At 36.0% G+C, this 21,563-nt stretch overlaps 1 protein-coding gene across 4 annotated transcripts in view; it reads left to right on the forward strand.

Moving 5' to 3' along the window:
* Window positions 1-20,368, forward strand: part of LOC108588667 (uncharacterized) — a 708,321-nt gene extending 687,953 nt beyond the window's left edge. For 3 of the 4 annotated variants that reach the window (XR_013527909.1, XM_078352723.1, XM_078352726.1), the window contains 4 exons: window positions 6,572-6,640; window positions 6,751-6,807; window positions 7,591-7,636; window positions 15,507-20,368. The gene's annotated coding sequence lies outside the window, so the exon portion shown is untranslated. Of the gene's footprint in view, window positions 1-6,571; window positions 6,641-6,747; window positions 7,516-7,590; window positions 7,637-15,506 lie in introns of those variants that run through there. The other variant, XM_078352724.1, reaches the window with a different exon arrangement.
* Window positions 20,369-21,563: the final 1,195 nt, after the last annotated feature.

A 21,563-nucleotide genomic window follows, 5' to 3' on the forward strand; every position in this document is an offset into this window, starting at 1 on the left:
ACTTCTGAAGCTCAGTTTGGCTGGATATGAAATTCTGGGTTGAAAGTTCTTTTCTTTAAGAATGTTGAATATTGGCCCCCACTCTCTTCTGGCTTGTAGTGTTTCTGCCGAGAGATCTGCTGTGAGTCTGATGGGCTTCCCTTTGTGGGTGACCTGACCTTTCTTTCTGGCTGCCCTTAGTATTCTCTCCTTTATTTCAACCCTGTTGAATCTGACAATTATGTGCCTTGGGGTTGCTCTTCTTGCAGAATATCTTTGTGGTGTTCTCTGTATTTCCTGCAATTGAGTGTTGGCCTGTCTTGCTAGGTGGGGGAAATTTTCCTGGATGATGTCCTGAAGAGTATTTTCCAGCTTGGATTCATTCTCTTCGTCCCCTTCTGGTACACCTATCAAACATAGGTTAGGTCTTTTCACATAGTCCCACATTTCTTGGAGACTTTGTTCATTCCTTTTTGCACTTTTTTCTCTGATCTTGGTTTCTTGTTTTATTTCATTGAGTTTGTTTCGACTTCAGATATTCTTTCTTCTGCTTGGTCAATTTGGCTATTGAAACTTGTGTTTGCTTCGCGAAGTTCTCGTATTATGTTTTTCAGCTCCTTTAATTCATTCATATTCCTCTCTAAGTTATCCATTCTTGTTATCATTTCCTCGAATCTTTTTTCAAATCTTTTTTCAAGGTTCTTAGTTTCTTTGCATTGATTTAATACATGATCTTTTAGCTCACAAAAGTTTCTCATTATCCATCTTCTGAAGTCTAATTCCGTCATTTCGTCACAGTCATTCTCCATCCAGCTTTGTTCCCTTGCTGGTGAGGAGTTTTGGTCCTTTCTAGGAGGTGAGGTGTTCTGGTTTCGGGTGTTTTCCTCCTTTTTGCGGTGGTGTCTTCCCATCTTTGTGGATTTGTCTGCTGGTCGTTTGTGTAGTTGCTGACTTTTCGATTGGGTCTCTGAGTGGACACCCAGAATGTTGATGATGAAGTATTTCTGTTGCTTGGTTTTCCTTCTACCAGTCTAGCCCCTTTGCTGTACGACTGCTGAGGTCCGCTCCAGACCCTGCTTGTCTGGGGTGCACCTCTAGCAGCTGTGGCACAGCGAGGGATGCTACCAGTTTCTTTTTCTGCTATCTTTGTCCCAGGATGATGCCTGCCAAATGTCAGTCTTTTGGATATAGAGGGGTCAGGGAGCTGCTTGAGGAGACAGTTTGTACTTTATATGGGCTTAATTGCTGAGCTGTGCACTCTGTTGTTCATTCAGGGCTGTTAGGCTGCTATGTTTGATTGTGCTACAACAGAGCTCATTAAAAAACCCTTTTTTTTTTCCTCAAATGCTCTGTGTTGAGGGGTTTGGGCTTTATTTTTGGATGTACGATGAGGTGTCCTGCCCAGCTAGAAGGCAGACTAGCCACTGTTTGGCTGCCGAGGCTCCGCCCTGCTGTTGTGTGATTCGCCCTGTTCCTGCAGGCTCTGCTGTGGTCTCCGCCACGCCCTGCGGCGGAGTCTCTTCGTTGTAGTGTGTTGCCTCAGCAAGGGCAGGCTGCGTCAGCAGTGGGTGTATATCTCAGTAGGGACGGGTTGCCTCGGCAACGGCTGGCTGCGTCAGCAGTGGGCATGTATCTCAGTTGGTGCGGGTTGCCTCGGCAACAGCTGGCTGCGTCAGCAGTGGGCGTGTATCTCAGTTGGGGCGGGTTGCCTCGGTAGTGGTGGACGCCCCTCCCCCACAGAGTCTCGGACCGTCTGCTCGGGATAGTTTGAAATCGCGGTTTTTTTCGTTTCACTGGGTATCCCAAACGATCTGTCCCTGCAATCCCCTTGGCTGGGCTACTGTCCAAGTCTCGTTCAGTCTCAAGTCCAGCCCTCTCAAGTCTCAGGTTGCCGGTTCAACAGGGCAACCAGACAAGCGCGCCCTGTGGGGATTGCTGGGTAGGGCCGGCCGCCGCCCCAGCTGCCGGCTTCGCCAGGCAGACGTACTGCCTGGCGTCCCGTGTCTTTTTATACTTGGGAGTTTCCCCGTTCTGTGGGCAACAACGATCAGTCTGTAAATGCAGCTCTGACTCACCGTTTGCGGATTCAATGCGAGCTCCAATCCTGGGTTGTTCTCACAGCGCCATCTTGAGTCCTTTGTCCCTATTTTCTTTTAATCCATGTCCATATTCACAAATCCTGTTTGAAAATTTGTCAGCATAATATAGTATTGGCTACCCTGCTTCTAGAAATCTCAAGAGTTCTTTTCTTATTTTCTTTACACATTCCAGCATACATAATCAAAGTCAAAGTATCTATTGACCAAAGTGCAAGAAGTGTGTATTCAATGAAAAAAGATATATTGATTATAACTATATATATTGAATAGGATTTCACTGAATCAATATAAAAAGATATATCCGATTCTTTAGTGTGTTATTCAATGAAAAAAGGATATGTTGTTTACAAATGGGAAGTGTCATTCTTTGAGAGCCATCTAGACTCTTATAATAATTTTTATTCTTTAGGATTTTTTCATTTTTATCTTTTTTTACCTATTTTACTTTCTCTGTTTATTCATTTCTTTATTCAAAATATTTTTAGGTACACTTTTCATAGCAACTGAAATATAGATTAAGACAATGTAAGTAGTACTTTTAGCCATAAACCATACTGTCAAAAATTTGGTTAATATACCTGCTGACTCAGCATTCATTTTAAGGATTAGCATAAGTTATTTTAAACCAGTTGTACCCTATCATCATTGGCTTAGTTAAAACTTCCCCTCCCTATATGATGTATCTTACTTGTTTTTCATCCCACTGACCCATTTCCAGATATACCCACAGCTGTTGACCATGATAAAATCTAATGGTCAACTTGAGGGTCATGTAAGTAAGTTTCCCCTTCACAAGTGTCTTATTTTATTTATGTATGTGTACTTATCAAATAAGTATAATTTTCAAATTCATAATCTCAAGAGTTTTGAGATTATGTCTCATATAGTCATAATTATAATTTCTGATTTATTTGTGTTTGAAACATTTAATATCCTCCTTTGAGCTATTTGAAACTATATATTGTTGTTTACTCTGGGCATCCTATAGTTCTAGAATACTAGAACTTATTCCTCCTATTTGGTTATAATTTTGTATCCTTTAGCAAAACTCTCCCTCTTCCCCTTTTCCCCTACCCATCCCATCATCTAGTATAGTATCCTCTTTCTACTTTTTAATTCTATGAGATCAATTTTTCTTTAGCCTTTTGGTATGAGTGACAAAATGCAGTGTTTAACAGTGTTTAACTTGCTGCTCCTGGCTTATTTCACTTTAATTAATGTGTTTCAGTTACATCCATGCTGCCATGAATGACAGAATTTTATTCTTTTTTATGGCTGATAGCATCCCATTGTATACATGTAACACTTTTTTAAAAATCCCTTCATCTGTTATTGAACACTTGAGTTGATGTCATATCTTGCCTATTGTGAATAGTTCTGCAATAAACTATGGTGATGCAGATGTTTCTTCAATATACTGATTCATTTCCTTTGGATAAATACCCAGTGGTGAGATTGCTGGATCGTATGATACTTCTCTTTGTAGTTTTTTTATGAACTTCCATGGCTTTACTAGTTTACATTTCCACTAACAGTATATAAGAGTTTTTTTTCCTCCATATCCATGATGGCGTTTGTTACTTCTGTTTTGTTCTTTTGATAATAAACATTTTAACTGCAGTGATATGATACCTCATTGTGGCTTTACTTTACATTTCCTTGATACAAAATCAACTAAAATTATATTAGAGACCTAAATATAGGACCTGAAAATTTAAAACTACTAGAAGAAATCAGGAGAAATGCTTTGGAACATTTGTCTTGAAAATGATTTATGAATAAGACCTCAAAAGTACAGGCAACAAAAGCAAAGATAAAGTGATGGGACTATGTCAAGATTAAAAGCTTCAGCACAGCACAAGAAACAATCAGCAGAGTAGAGAAGCAACCTAGAGAATAAGTGAAAATATTTACAAACTATTGATCTGACAAGATATTAATATCCAAAATATACAAATAATGAAACTATCTCAACAGAAAATAATAAGTAAGTAATCTGAAAAAATGGGCAAATGATCTTAATGAACATGTCTTAAAGTATCCTAATGAACATTTCTTAAAGTAATACATACAACAAATGTATGAAAACATGTTTAACATCACTAATCAGCAGAGATATGCAAATTAAGTGCTTTCTTTAAACTAGCCAATTTACAGCCCCCATGGGAAAGCTTGAGGGTTAATTCCTGTGGCTCAGGATAAAGGCATATTACCCTCTTTCTTACTTTCCACCTTCTGGTTGAGAATTATTCCACCTCTGGACTTTCTGTTATCCTTGCTTACATATCTCTAACTTCTGGATCTGTGAGTAATACATTTCTTCTGTTTCATGCTTTCAGGTTTCACTTCATTGTGTTTCAACTGACAAACACACTTGATCCTTACTTGCTCCCAGACAGGGGTCCCCTAGAGAGTGGTTATATTGCCTCTGGCCACTCATGACAGAAAGATCTCAAGATCAAATTAGGAGAAACCATAACAAATTAAATTCAAACATGCGCAATTCACAGAGGGAGAAAATAGACAAGTGAAAATTAAACAAAACATATATGTCAGATGTCAACCATAAATAAAGATAAATGAAAGTGAATAGAAAGTACAGGAACTATTTTAGGTAGGGTAGTAGGTAAAGTATTAGGTACAGGAAGACCTTTCTAAGATTAGAATAATCCTGTGATTATTAGGCAGTGGAAAGGGTAGAACAGAAACCCCGGGGCAGAAGCATGCAGAGAGGCCAGTGTGACTGAAAAGAGTAGGTGTGGAGGTCAGAGATATAGCTGGAGTAAGATCAGGCAGGATCTTTTATTTAATGGGAAGAGTTGGGTTCTATTTGAAGTGCACTGGGAGACACTAGAGAGTTTTGAATATAAAAGTGACATAATCTGACCCAAATTTTAAAAAGTATCACTCCTGCTGTTGTATTAAGATGGTAGATTGTTTGAAGTGATAAATGGAATCACAGGGGAAAGACTGAGACACTGATAGGATTCAAGAAGAGTTCCTAGTGGTTTAGATAGAGTAGGAGTTTTAGACATGTGTTCCAACTCTGGATATACTTTGACAGTAGAGCTCATTATTTTCAAGGCCATAGAATAGCATGGTTGTAAAGGTCTTATTTCACCTAGGCAACAACAACTCTCCTAATTTGACTTAGTTGTGTTACCTACAGTGAGAGACCATTCAAAGCTGTGTAGCCAAACGCTTGTAGTTGCTTTCCCAAGCAGTATTCAATGGAACAATAGAGAAAATACTTCATAAATAAAGATCAGGTTCAAATAAATATTTAAAATGCAGAAAAGTCGTTTTGTGATTGTTAAATCTCTGAGATACTGTAACATAAAATAATCTCTTTTTTATTTAGTATCTTCTAACATGATTTAACCTGGGAATTATACTGTGGCTTAGTACATTGGTAAATGACTCCCTAAAATTTTAAATAGTCTACCTTTACCTGGTAAAGTCTGCAAAACCTGACTTCTCCAGAACCCACAAGAATAGCAATCAGTTCATCAAAAATAGAAATATTTAAGCCTCTTAGTTCTAGAAACATTCTCTTCAAACAGAGATACAGTTTTATATTCTTGAACGCTTTTAATTACTTTAGACCATTTTCTCTTATGCTAAGTAACCATAATTGTTATATTAATTTGAAACATATGATATTGCTGTTTCAATAGGTTGAAAATACTCTAATATTTGCAATTTCATGTTTCAAGTTAGCAATTTTTAAGACTTATAGGAACTTCAGGATTCAACATTTTGGAAGCACTTTTTATTTTCCAGTTATTGTGCTTAGTAATTTATATACATATAACCTAGTTAATACCCAAAATGACTTTGTCAGGAAAAATTGTGAGAAATTTTGATATGAGCAAAAGAAGATGGTTGGCTGACTAGCCAAGGTCATTCATTAGGTTTGTCTTGACCTTCATTTTTTTTAACAATTTTATAAGTTTTAAAAAATAGATCATGATGAAAATCACTCTTGCCCTTAGATATGCAGAGTAGCCATATCCAGTAGAATGTAATTAGCAATTGCATAGGTACATTTTCACTTATTTGTAAATGTGTCTATATATCTGCTTTTTGAAATTTTCTTTGACATAGTTAAAATATCTAAATGGTTCTTTCATTAATAAGGAGTTAAATAAAATACTTAAGATATATAAATTTTATATATCTATATGAGTAATGATTATAACCACTTTAAAATACTTTCCTTTGAAATAGATTGTTATCCCATTTTAACAATGAGGACACTGAGACTCAGAAATATTTTTTAATTTGCTAAAAAGATGTTAGTAAGTGGTAGACCCAGGATTTGAGCCTCTTCCTGAAAAATGTCACAAATTGCACCATGAGCTACTGTGATAAAAAGCCCATATTGAATCTTATTACTTTAATGACAAATAAAATCAACTATGCATATTGATATTGAAGAGGAAGACTCTTTTTATTAAACAACGATATTTCTTTTTTTTTATGTGAGAAAGAATAGAGTGGGAGAAGAGTGGCAAGGAGCAGTATGTTCTCATCTTAACAGTGAGATTGCAGCAGTTATGGTGGGTCCCCCACTGTCTCATTCTTAAAGAAATTCTCCCCGTAGTTTTTCTCACTTCTATTCATTGATGATCACATAGAAAGTTCCAATTCCCTGTCTTTGTTTCAGCAGGTTTTCAAATAGTCAGGACTGTTCCAAAGCAGGTGGTCTACAAGTGAATTCATCAAGGTATCCAAACCATTCTCAGAGTGCCTACCACTCTGGTTTCTGTTTCCTTGGATTAAGAGGGTTGTTGTTCCACTTGGATTTTTCCTTTTGCTTCCACATCCTGCAATAGTGTGTTGAAATTTCCTCCCTGCTTTTCAGTACAAACTTGACAGGGTGGTGATTTTTATTTGCTTTCTTTATGGATTTATCCTTTAGGTTTAAAAAAGTTCCAGGTATATAGTAGATACAAAAACTATTGTTAAATTAATAAATAAGTTATCTTTTCTTCCATTCTTCTGGGCTTTGCCTTACCTAGGGTCTTGCAGATAGAATACAAGATTGTCAGGTAACAGGCACTGGAGCATATCTCCAAGAAAAGAATCTTTCTCTAGTGAAGAAGTTGACTTTTTCCTTAACTTTTTACTTTCACGTGGACTTAGGATAGAGGGTCGATGCCCCTTCAGTGTAAAATTATAATAGAAAGAGAGTTTGGGAAATAGAAAGAGAATGCCATTGCTACTTGTAGATAAAACCTCACATATTTATTCCTCTATACATATCATATATATTAAGAACTAAAACTGCAGGGAAGGAAGTTATACAAAGAAACTAGACAAGAAACAACTCCTGTCCTCCAGGTATAAGTGAAATAATAAATTTAATAATACCGAATACTAATCTCATGATAATAACCTACTCCTGAGATTTGCTATATTCCTTGAAGCTATACTAAGTAGTATAAATATATATTTCTCATATGTTTAACTGCCTTTAAGCATAATTGATGTTGTTTCTATACTGTAGATGAAGAAACTGAGGAACAGAAAGAGATATGCCAGAATTTACAAAAGTAAGTTACAGAGCTGAAATTTGAACTCAAGTTTTTCTGGTTTCAGTTCCTGTATTTTTCATTTATGAGATTCTCAAATTTTGAATAGTTTGATATTTAATGGATATTTGTAACACATCACTAGGAAAATTATATAGCTATATTACAGTTTTCAAAGTAAAAATAAAATATTAATAAAATTATTGTTATTACCTTTAGTTTTATCTGTAAGTGGTGAGAAATTGTTTGTACTATATCTCCAAAGAATGTTTCAATCTCTGTAATGGTTAACTTGAACTGTAGGTCAGTTTTACAATTAATTGATTTCTATTATGACATTTTGTTTCTACTAAATCAGAAAAGCCCCATTCACATTATGCATTAGCAGGTAGCAGTAATCTGAAAACTCTTTAAATAGCTCTGGTATTCAGATAAGAGAATTAGCCAGAAATTATGAAGAGTTGTCTCCTGGAACTTCTTTCAACAATTCATCAACTAAGTGTTAAACAGGTGTATCACTATCCAAAGCTAGAAAGTTAAATTTTACGACTGAGGAGCTAGGTGTGAATTGTTTCTTCTTTTTCATTATTCAATTATTATTATAATTTTTTGAATTATACCTTAAGTTCTGGGGTACATGTTGAGATCTTGCAGGATTGTTACATAGGTATACACATGCCTTAGTGGTTTGCTGCCTCCATCCTCACGTCACCTACATAATTGTTTCTCATCCAATCTTTGATGGCAGTAAGGTGGTATTTCTATATGTTTTGTAATAGCAATGGGATATGCTTTTTAGTATGTCCTAGAGTTGTACTTCATTGATTATTGTTCTTAACAATATTATTTATTGGAATTTTGTCTCATGGTTTGGTGCGGTTTCAAACATCCTAGTACCTTATTCAAAGCATTAAACCTTGTGGTATTTCAGTGCTGAGGAAACATTTAGAGCACTAAATTTTTGAGCATATCACTTATATATGCCACTTGAACAAGCACTTGAAATTATAGATGTGGGTTTAAAACAATGTTTTTATAAAATCTCATTTCACATTTCATAAACTCATATGAACACCCTTCCCCTTGACAGCCAGCATGTTGTGTTATTTAAAAAGAATCATGTACTCAGTGAGCATGGTCAGAACATTTTTATTATTTCCTTCAACACTGAATCGGCTTATGTGGGATATTGTTGACAGTGAACAAATCAAGTGGATATAAGCTTTCCTTATTTGTATATCGACATGATTCCTTGCTCCTATATAATGGATATTCCCTCAACTAAACTAATCCCTCTTTCCATCCTGAGTTGTTTCTCACAAACTTAAGTCAATAAAAATACAATAGAGAAGGAAACATGAAGGATACACATGCCCACATCTATTCATGCAATGCACACTAGTCATTCCTTATGTTTGAAGGAGACACTGCTTTCTCATATTATATGACATTGATATTGTGCCAATATCCAGCTCTGTTATATGATGAAGGAAAGTTGCCAGTGGCTCATCCTGTCTTCTCTCTATGGATAATATTTGATAAACACTTTCAGATTTATTTTACATGAGTCTTCACAGTAGTGTGAATCATCCTTGTCTTTGTTACAAAAGTATGACTTTGAATAAGGTCTGAGTATTTTCTTTCTCTTCTGTACTTTAAATGTCATGTTGTCCAGGGATGCTGTTGAATGCTGAGGATATGTTAGTGAACCAGGTAAAATGTTCTCTCTGCAGGTGATTCATCAGCCAGTTTGTCAGCATTTCGGGTTGGTACTCTCTGCAATACACAAATTTGTTGATTTCTCTGCATTTGTATCATTACCACCTTAGGTCATTTTGACCCTAGTAAAACCTCCAAATTAGTCTCCTTGCTTCTACTTTTATTCTAATATTCTACTCTAAAAGAATAGACTAAATAATCTTTTAGAAGTATAAATTAGACTTATTGCCTCTCTATTTGTAACTCTGTAATAGCTTCTCATTTTGATTCAAATAACTTTCCAGTGAAATTCAAGGCAATATGTATAGTTAAGCCCTCACTTAATACCAATGATAGGTTCTTCAAAACTTCTGCTTTATACATGATGACATACAGCATGTCCTTAACATTTTTTTAAAACTTCTTTTGTTGTAAGGAAATCAATCATTTTGTCACACATTGTTTCACTTAAAATTACAGTTTCCAAGAACCCATCAATTATATTAAGAAAGGACTGACTGCACTCAGTTTCCTATCTATCTGACCTCATTGCATATACATGTTTATTTACAGTAAAATAGATACACCAGCTTTCTCATTCCATGTCAAAGCCTTTGCTCTTGCCTTTTCTTCTGTCTGGACTGTTCTTCTCTCCATATGACACATTGCTTTCTTTTTGTTATTCTTCAGATGCCAATTCAACTGCAATTTCGGCATTGAGTGCCTCCTTGACAAATCTTAATTATTTTCTTTTTAAAACAACAGAAATAGGGGTAGCAGATTGTTTCTTAGGCTGGTCTTAAACAACTGGGCTCAAGTGATTCTCCCACCACTCTCAAAGTGCTGGGATAACTCTGTCCAGCCTCTGACAATTCTTTTTGAAGGGAACATGGTCTATTTAACAATGCTTGACACATATGAGATGCTCATTAATTAAATATAAATGATGAAAGAAGTAACAAAAATAATGTTGAATTATGATAAAAAAGAAAAACTGGGAGAAGAAAATTACTTTAGTTAAGGTAGTTCATTAGCCCAAGCTTTTAGGAAACTTTTTAGCAGAGTTCAAATCTCAGCTAAGACTCAAAAGATGAGAAGGAACCAGGGAAGAATATTTCAGGTGAGGCAAACAACAAATGTGAAGGCCCTGAATTTCAAAATTATTTTTTTGACATTGAGAATATTCAGTGGTCCAAGGCAGGGAGATAGCACAGAGTGTGGAAGACAGCAGTGGGGAATGAAATTGGAGAAGCTTGTGGAGTCTACTAGTTACACAGACCATAGTAAGATATTAAATTTTATTCAAACTGCAATGAGAAAGTAAATTAAAGGATTATGGGCATAAGAGTAACATGATCTGATTAGCAAAAAGAAAAGATTACTCTGTTTACTAAGTAAAGATACTGATTAAACAGAGCAAGAGGAAAAGAAAGGATTCCAGTTAGGATATTATAAAGTAAATTAGTTAGAAATATTGGTGGCTTGTTTCTTCCATTCACATATTTTTCACTGCTTAATAAAATGCAAACTTTAATAATTCACTTTTTGGTTTTTTATCCAATTTGCCAGTCTGTGTCTTTTGATTGGGGCATTTAGCCCATTTACATGTAGAGTTAATATTGTTATGTGTGAATTTGATACTGCCATTTTGGTGCTAGCTGGCTGTTTTGCCCATTAGTTGATGCAGATTCTTCATTTTGTCGATTCTCTTTAGCATTTGGTATGTTTTTGGAATGGCTAGTACTGGTCGTTTCTTTCTATGTGTAGTGCCTTTTTCAGGAGCTCTTGTAAAGCAGGCCTGGTGATGATAAAATATCCAGTGTCCTGTATCCAGGAAACCCATCTCACATGCAAGGATACACGAAGGCTCAAAATAAAGGGATGGAGGAAGATTTACCAAGCAAATGGAGAGCAAGGAGTTGCAATTCTTATCTCTGATAAAATAGACTTTAAAGCAACAAAGATCAAAAGAGTCAAAGAAGGTCATTACATAATGGTAAAAGGATTGATACAACAAGAAGAGCTAACGATCCTAAATATATATGGACCCCATACAGGAGCACCCAGATATATAAGGCAAGTTCTTAATGACTTACAAAGAGACTTAAACTCCCACACAATAATAGTGGGAGACTTTAACACTGCACTGTCAATATTCGACAGATCAACCAGACAGAAAATTAACAAGGATATCCAGGACTTGAACTCAGACCTGGAACAAGCAAACCTGATAGACATTTACAGAACTCTCCACCCCAAATCCACAGAATATACATTCTTCTCAGCACCAAATCACACCTACTCTAAAATTGACCACATAATTGGAAGTAAAGCACTCCTCAGCAAATGAAAAACAACTGAAATCATAACAAACAGTTTCTCAGACCGTAGTGCAATCAAGTTAGAACTCAGAATTCAGAAACTAATTCATAACTGCACACCTTAATGGAAACTGAACAACTGGCTCTTGAATGTTGACTGGATAAACAATCAAATGAAGGCAGAAATAAAGAAGTTTTTCGAAACCAACGAGAATGAAGACACAACATACCAGAATCTCTGGGACACATTTAAGCAGTCTCTAGAGGAAAATATATAGCAATCAGTGCCCACATGAGAAGAGTGGAGAGATCCAAAATTGACACCCTATTGTCAATGTTGAAAGATCTAGATGAGCAAGATCAAAAAAACTCAAAACCTAGCAGAAGACAAGAAATAACGAAGATCAGAGCAGAACTGAAGGAGATAGAGACACGAAAAACCTTCAAAAAATCAATAAATCCAAGAGCTGTTTTTTTGAAAAGATCAACACAATAGATGACTAGCCAGACTGATAAAAAGAAAGGAGAGAACAACCAAATAGATGCAATAAAAAATAATAAAGAGGAAATCACCACAGATTCCATAGAAATTCAAACCATCATCAGAGAATATAACAAACAACTCTATGCACATATACTAGTAAACCTGGAAGAAAGAGATAAATTCCTGAACACCTGTGTCCTCCCAACCCTAAACCAGGAGGAAGCCAAAACTATGAATAGATCAATAACAAGGTCTGAAATTGAGTCAGCAATTAAGAGCCTACCACACACAAAAAAAGCCCAGGTCCAGATGGGTTCAGAGCCGAATTCTACCAGACACACAAAGAGGAGCTGGTACCATTCCTTCTGAAACTATTCCAAATAATCCAAAAAGAGGGAATGCTTCCCAAACCATTTTATGAGACCAACATCATCCTGAGATGATGATCCCGGCAGAGACTCAACAAGAAAAGAAAACTTCAGGCCAATATTCATGATGAACATAGAGGCAAAAATCTTCAATAAAATACTGGCAATCTGATTGCAACAGCACAACAAAAACCAATCCATTATGATCAAGTAGGATTCATCCCATGGATGCAAGGCTGGATCAACATATGCAAGTGTATAAACGTAATTCACCACATAAACAGAACCAAAAACAAAAACCAGATGATTATCTCAATTGACTCAGAGAAGGCATTCAACAAAGTTCAACAGCCCTCCATGCTAAAAAGCCTCAATAACTCAGTATTGACAGAATGTATCTCAAAGTAATAAAAGCTATTTATGACAAACCAACAGCCAATATCATACTGAATGGGCAAAACCTGGAAGCATTCCCTTTGAAATCTGGCACTAGACAAGGATGCCCTCTTTCACCACTCCTATTCAATATAGTACTGGAAGTTCTAGCCAGAGCAGTCAGGCAAGAAAAAAAAAAATAAATAAATGGTATTCAAATAGGAAAGGTGGAAGCCAAATTGTCTCTATTTGCAGACGACATGATAGTATACCTAGAAGACCCCATCACCTCAGCCAAAAATTCCTGAAAATGAGAAGCAACCTCAGCAAAGTCTCAGGATATAAAATCAAGGTGCAAAAATCACAAGCATTTCTATACACCAATAACAGACTTAAAGAGAGCCAAATCAAGAATGAACTGCCATTCAAAATTGCTACAAAAAGAATAAAATACCTAGGAATACAACTTACAAGGAAAGTAAGGGACCTCTTCAAGGAGAACTACAAACCACTGCTCAACGAAATAAGAGAGGACACGAACAGATGGAGAAACATTCCATGTTCATGGTTAGGAAGAAGCAATATCGTGAAAATGGCTATACTGCACAAAGTAATTTACAGAATCAACACTACTCTCATCAAGCTACCATTGACTTTCTTCACAGAACTAGAAAAAACCACCTTGAACTTCATATGGAACCAAAAGAGAGCCTGCATAGCCAAGTCAATTCTAAGCAAAAAAAAAAAAAAAATCAAAAAAAAAAAAAAAAAAAGAAAAACACAGAGGGAGGCATCACACTACCGGACTTCAAACTATATTACAAGGTTACAGTAATCAAAACAGCATGGTACTGGTACCAAAACAGAGATATAGACCAATGGAACAGAACAGAGGCATCAGAGGCAACACAACATATCTACTACCATACAATCTTTGATAAACCTGACAAAAACAAGCAATGGGGAAAAGATTCCCTGTTTAATAAATGGTGTTGGGAAAACTGGCTAGCCATGTGAAGAAAGCAGAAACTGGACCCCTTCCTGACACCTTACACTAAAATTAACTCCACATGGATTAAAGACTTAAACACAAGACCTGGTACCATAAAAACCCTAGAAGAAAATCTAGGTAAAACCATTCAGGACATAGGAGTAGGCAAGGACTTCATGAACAAAACACCAAAAGCATTGGCAACAAAAGCCAAAATAGACAAATGGGACCTAATGAAACTCCACAGCTTCTGCACGGCAAAAGAAACAGTCACTAGAGTGAATCGGCAACCAACTGAATGGGAAAAAATTTTTGCAGTTTACCCATCTGACGAAGGACTGATATCCAGAATTTACAAAGAACTCAAACAGATTTACCAGAAAAATCCAAACAAGCCTATTCAAAAATGGGCAAAGGATATGAACAGATACTTTACAAAAGAAGACATACATGAAGTCAGCAAACATATGAAAAAATGCTCATCATCACTGGTCATTAGAGAGATGCAAATCAAAACCGCATTGAGATACCATCTCACACCAGTTAGAATGATGATCATTAAAAAATCTGGAGACAACAGATGCTGGAGAGGATGTGGAGAAATAGGAACACTTTTACACTGCTGGTGGGAGTGTAAATTAGTTCAATCATTATGGAAGACAGTGTGGCGATTCCTCAAGGCCTTAGAAATAGAAATTCCAATTGACCCAGTAATCCCATTACTGGGTATATATCCAAAGGACTATAAATCGTTCTACTGTAAGGACACAGGCACACGAATGTTCATTGCAGCACTGTTTACAATAGCAAAGACCTGGAACCAACCCAAATGCCCATCGATGATAGACTGGACTGGGAAAATGTGGCACATATACACCATGGAATATTATGCAGCAATAAAAAATGATGAGTTCGTGTCCTTTGTAGGGACATGGATGAATCTGGAGAACATCATTCTCAGCAATCCAACACAAGAACAGGAAATGAAATACCGCATATTCTCACTCATAGGCGGGTGAGGAAAACTGAGAACACATGGACACAGGGAAGGGAGTACTACACACTGGGGTCTACTGCGGGGAATAGGGGAGGTATGGCGGGGGGAGCTGGGGAGTGATAGCCTGGGGAGAAATGCCAGATATGGGTGAAGGGGAGGAAGGCAGCAAAACACACTGCCATGTGTGTTCCTATGCAACTATCTTGCATGTTCTGCACATGTACCCCAAAACCTAAAATTGAATTTAAAAAAATAATAATTTATTTATAGATTTTAATTTTATATTTGTACTGGTATCCAGCTTGTTATATATATTGTGATGTTTTTAGTCATAATATTAACAGATTTTAAATTTTTTTTGGCAAAACGGTTTACTAAATTGGAGCTATTGATTTAGTTTATAAATTGTAACTGCATGTAGAGTGACTAATGGTTTAATCTTTCAGGAAAGTTTCAGTTTATGCCTGTTGTCCCATATGATTATTAATATGAGATGCTTTAATTTACAAAATGTTCTTGTGTATGTGATGTATTATCTGATTATTTTGATATTACATTAAGAAAAATGTTGAATTAAGCGATAAGTAAATGCACTGTATAAATATGTGCATATATAAGTACAAATAGCTTATTTTGTGATACTGACTATTGATATAGGATGCCATGGGGATCCAGAGATGAGATGAGGAATGATCAACATAGCCCTTTCACACTCAAAGAGCTGCGACAGACCTGTTCCTAGCTATGAGGTATTCAAAGGAAGCTTTTTCTCTAAGGTGGCTTTCAAATTTTAAATCATAAGGAAAACCAGACCTGGTGTGGTTTCACCTAACTCTACATATCACCCCACCAGAGCCCAAATAAATGTACATCTTCAGTGTGTTAACTTTTGGAAGCCAAGATGTGCCAGGCACTGAACATTCTTGCCTGATACCACTTACATTTCTTGGTCATGAGGACATCAGTAGTTATTCATCACTGCCCTCTGAACCTGGAAAAGTTTCCACAGTCTCTCTGTACATATATAACATGCACTCACTATCCACCCACTAGTGGGCTGCAAGAAGAAACTGTTAGTCATTCACACATTAGCCCATTCTGCTCTCTACTGTCCCTGTAAGGCATCACTCATGAGAAGTGAAGAGAGGAGATGTGCATATTTTGACCCAATATTTAATCTTTTTTATAATGATATTAACCTTAGTATGGGGTACTTTAGGTCAAAAGTATTTATAATAGTTGTCTTTATAGATAACAGAAGTTGAATTTTGCCTTCCAACCAGGTACATGCTGAAAGAAATTTTAACAGTTTTCTATGAAATTAGAAAACAGTCCAGTGACACTGATTATTTAGGAGGATTTCAAGGATTCTTAAATCTTCTAACCTCTTTAATGCCTGGGCTGTTTCTCCAGAGTCTGTGCTGTCATGGTTTCCTGTTCCATTAAAAATACAAGGAAAATATCATGAATGACTTACTGCATCTGGCAATTTCCAGGTGTTTTCTTCTTGATCTATGTGTCCTGTTTTAATAATGCTCTAGAGAGATTTTTCAAAAAATAATGTCAGAGTACTCCTGCAGAAAACTGATTGTTCCCCATAGAAAAACTGGAAGGTAAAGAGAAAAATAGTGTTGCTTCTGTGTACAATATGACAAAGCCTAGGCATTCAAAGTCCCCTTTTCTCTTTTGCCAGTTACTTCTTGTCTGTTGCCTTTAAGGGGCAAGATAGAACTTATGAAAGCCATCTTATGTATATGCTTCCTTTTTTTCTCATAGATATTTTTATTTTTCCCCCTTGGTATGATGCACAATTCATGCCCCACAACCCTCTACATGCACTAATATAGGAGAAAATAATCTTATATCCAATTCATGAAGGAACCAATTATTCTACAATTGCTATTATTTTATGCTCTGTGCAACTGATATGCAGACTAGGACAACAATTACTCTAAAAAAATATGCTCTCAGGCCAGGCATGGTGGCTCACACCTGTAATCCCAGAACTTTGGGAGACTGGGGCAGGCAGATCGCAAGGTCAGGAGTTCAAGAGCAGCCTGGCCAACATGGTGAAACCCTGTCACTACTAAAAATACAAAAAATTAGCTGGGTATGGTGGCAGGCACCTGTAATCCCAGCTGCTTGGGAGGCTGAGGCAGGAGAATCACTTGAACCCAGGAGGTGCAGGTTGCAGTGGGCCGAGATCACACCACTGCACTCCAGCCCCAGGCAACAGAGTGAGGCTCCATCTCAAAAAGTAAAATAAAATAAAATAAAATAGTCTCTCTAAAATTATTGCCAAAGAAGAAACATATTTGTTACTTCTTAGGTAAGAATATAAATATATATATTTTCTCACCTGAAATTCCTTGCAAAAATAAATACTCATTTTCAAGTGCTACAAAAGGGCATCTTCTCCTATTGATGCAGCTTTGGAAAAAATGCTAAGCTAGCCCACATTTTTTTTTTTTAATTTCAGCTTTCATGTTCTAATTTGGGATCAGCCACAAGATACACAGCAGCACTCTTAGCTTCAATAATCAGAATAGAACAGTTATTCTTGATGTGTAATATTCTGCCTAATGAAACGCATGCTTTTCTCGTGAAAACAGAGTGTAAGTTGGCAGTGAATGTTCTTCCTAGCTATCTCAGCCACAACAATTTAGAGGTTACCCAGGGACACTTGCTCTGGAATTGGGGATATATACGGAATGTGTACAAGAGTAAAATGTCCTAAAGGAAAGAGGAATTAACATGCAAACGGGCTGAAGCTGTTGACTCCACTCGATCAACTCTCTCTGTGTTTTTGGTGTGATGTAGAACACTAAAAATAACCCAGGCTATTTGTTTTCATTATGCACACTTTGAGGCAAATGGAAATAAGGTAAAATAAATAAGGTTATTTATGTAGAATATTCATACCTTGATATTAGTATTTAATATTAGATGTAGCTAGCAGATATAGATAATTTATAACTGAAGCTGATTACTTTGACATTTGCATTAGGGTAGGGTAACTGCTGTATATTCTAGGTCTCCATGATTCAGGACAACCAAGGTCTATTCTCACATGGGTACTGTTGACACAGCTCAGCAGGAAAGCTCTCCTTCAGGTATCCAGGTTTCTTTATGCTGTGGCTATGCCATTTCTTCAGTCTTAAGGAGAGCAGAAGACAGGAAGACCACAAAGGACTCACAAGAAGGTTTAGAGGCTAGATCTGGCAACTAGCAATTCTGCCCACATAGTATTTGCCAGAACTCAATTCCATAGCTCCACCTAACTCCAGGAAGACTGAGAAATGTCGTAAAACTCTATGCACAGAAAAAGGAAGAACCAGTACTTATCTGCCATTTTCTGCCATTGCTATTTATCCAGTATTAGGCTGTAAAATATAAACTATTTGATGACCATGGACTGGGTTTGGGTTAACCCAGAAGTATCAGCATTTGGCATCTGTGATGTTTTATACATTTCATATATACCTATATATATATATATATATAAAATGTGTGTGTGTGTGTGTGTGTGTGTGTGTGTGTATCCCCTTTCAACTAGTGTGTTGGATTTCCCTTTGGAGAATTTTGCACTCATATTTACCAGAAGTACCATGACTTTAGTGATAGTGTGACATAATTCTATAAAATCATACTATTCTGGGCTCTGAACATGGTTTTCACATAATTACTGCACTGAAAACAGAAGTTTTGAGGACTGTGACTTCATTCCAGATATTCCATTTTTCGCTTTTAGTAATAATCTTATTTTCCACATTGTCTTAATTTATTCTTTGTTTCTATAAAGGAATACTTGAGGCTGGATAATTTATAAAGAAAAGATATTTACTTGGCTAGTGGTTCTGCAGGCTGTATAGAAAGCATGTCACCAGCATTTGCTTCTAGTAAGGACTGCAGAAAGCTTCCTTTTATGGAAGAGGCTGAATGAGAGCAGCCATCACATGGCAAAAGAGGAGGAAACCAAGTGGAGAGGGAGGTACCAGACTCTTTTACAACCAAATCCCATGAGAATTAGAGTAAGAACTCCCTCTTTACTGTTATCAAGCTGTTCACAAGAGATCGGCCCTCAGAACCCACACACCTCCCACCAGGCCCCACTTAAGAGACTTGGGATCCAATTTCAACATGAAATATGGAGGCGGAAAATATCCAAACTATATCAAAGATCATATCTCAAAAATACTTGAAGGCAGTAGCATCTCCAAGGATCAATTCCACATCTCAAAATACTTGAAGGCAGTAGCATCGCCAAGGATCAATTTATTTTACAAATAGGTATATAAGCCCAGGTGTGATAATTATTTTCAATTTGCTAAAGCTGTTTCAGGCCCATGCCTTTTCTGTCCTTAATATTAAACAGGCTAAAAATAAATTATTACTATTATTGAAATGGAGTCTTGCTCTGTCACCAGGCTAGAGTGCCATGGTGCAATCTCGGCTCATTGCAACTTCCACCTCCTGGGTTGAAACGGTTCCCCGGCCTCAGCCTCCTGAGTAGTGGGGACTACAGGTGTGTGCCACTGCGCCCAGTTAAGTTTTTGTATTTTAGTAGAGACGGGGTTTCACCATATTGGCCAGGATGGTCTTGATCTTTTGACCTTTAAGTTTTTGTATTTTAGTAGAGATGGGGTCCTCGTGATCTGTCTGCCTTGGTCTCCCAAAGTACTGGGATTATAGACATGAGCCACCACACCTGGCCTAAATTAAAATTTTAATTAAATTCAAAGGATTCTTTTTTCCCCATATCCTCTCCAACACTTGTTATTTTTTGGATTTTTGATAAAAATATAACTTACTATTAACTCCAAGTTTCACATAAATATAGCTTGAGCAAAAATGAATATAGATATAAATGCCTCATAGTAATTCACATGATCTTGGTGGTAAAATACATATACTTAGAGTCCACAATGACTCAGTTTTTCTAATGTGAATTATTTTGAAATGCCCATTTACATGCGCCATTTTATAGTATATTAATTTTGAAAGAGAAATAGCCATGTAATATACTTGTTCCATAATATTTGGTTTTCTTATACTGAATGTTCTTAAAATATAGGCCTGCTTTATTGATATGTTGTCAAATGGAGTTACAAAGACAAATTTACAAGCAGCCATTTCTGACATGAAAAATTTATTTAGATTTCACATATATAATACAGTTTAAAATTTGTGTTTGAAATATAATTGTAGAATATAAAAGAATATGGGACAGTGAACATAATACAGACTTTGGAGTCATTTTACCTGAATTCAAATGCCAATTTCTCTATTTCTTCAGGAAGAACCCAGAAAAAGCTGAGTTATTTTTTTTAATCTGAGTTTTCTCACCTGCAAAATTGGAATAATATCTCAATTACAGTGTTCTTGTAATAATTCAGTGAGATAAAGCACTGGCTTCTAAACATTTAAAACTGAAACCCACATTAAAGAAATAGAACTTTCATATTATCACTTGGCATGTACATAAACATATCTTATGTGTATGTAAACAAATATATAAAGCATCCATAAATAATACTTATCTTTATTGTGAGATGAATTCATATGTTTATTTACTTTTATAAGAAGGTTGAGATAACTTTATATTAATAATGGGTGAATAAGTTTATAAGCTTTATTGAGGTATAAATGACAAAGAAAAATTTTACATATATATGGAATGTAATCAATATTTATATATATATAATATATATATAAATGTATATAGTGAAATGATAAGCACAACCAGGCTGATGTACATAAACATCAGCTAACATAGTTTCATTTTGTGTGTTGTGAAAATACTGAAGATACACTTTCAGCAAATTTCAAATATACAATACATTGTTATTAACAGTTATCATCATCTTGTACATTAAATATACAGAACTTATTTCATAATGACTGAAACTTTTAACCATTTACCAACATCTCATTTTACCCTATCCCTGACCTCAGGTAGCTACCCTTCTACTTTCTATTTCTACTTTTTTAGATTCCACATAAGAGTGAGTTCATGTACTATTTGTCTTTCTGTATCTGGCTTATTTCGTTTAGCATAATGTTCTTCAGGTTTATCCATGTCGTTATAAATGGCAGGATTTGCTTCTTTTCTAAGACTGAATAACATTCAATTCTATTATGTCATGTTTATCATATTATTTGAACAAATACATAAAACACATTTTCTTTATTGATTTATCCATTGACAGGCACTTAAGTTGTTTCTATATGTTGGCTACAGTGAATAAGGCTGCAATGAACATGGGAATGTAGGTATATCTTTGTGGTAGTGATATATACTAAGATGTGAGATGCTCAATAGTAAGGTAGTTCTCTTCAATGTTTTGAGGAAACTCCATACTGTTTTTCATAATGCTATACCAATTTACATTACCACCAACAGTATATAAATATTGTCTTTTCTCCACATTGTCTACAATACCTTTTGAAGTTTTGATAAAAATCGTCTTAAAAATTGTGATTTTAGGGTGTTTCTATGGTGATTCTAAGGCTCACTGTGGTGAGGTGTATCTAAGACTCATTGCTGTAATTTGCATTTCCCAAAATTAGCATTGTTGAGCACTTTTTCAATAATCTGTTTGGCATTTATATGTCATCTTTGGAGAAATGTTGGTTCAGGTCCTTGGCCCCTTTTTAAGTTGGGTTATTTGGGATTTTTGTGAGTGTTGTTGTGTTTTGTTTTTGTTCTTTTAC

This window comes from Callithrix jacchus, chromosome 16 (genome assembly GCF_049354715.1).
Source record: "Callithrix jacchus isolate 240 chromosome 16, calJac240_pri, whole genome shotgun sequence".
Taxonomy (NCBI): Eukaryota; Metazoa; Chordata; class Mammalia; order Primates; family Cebidae; genus Callithrix; species Callithrix jacchus.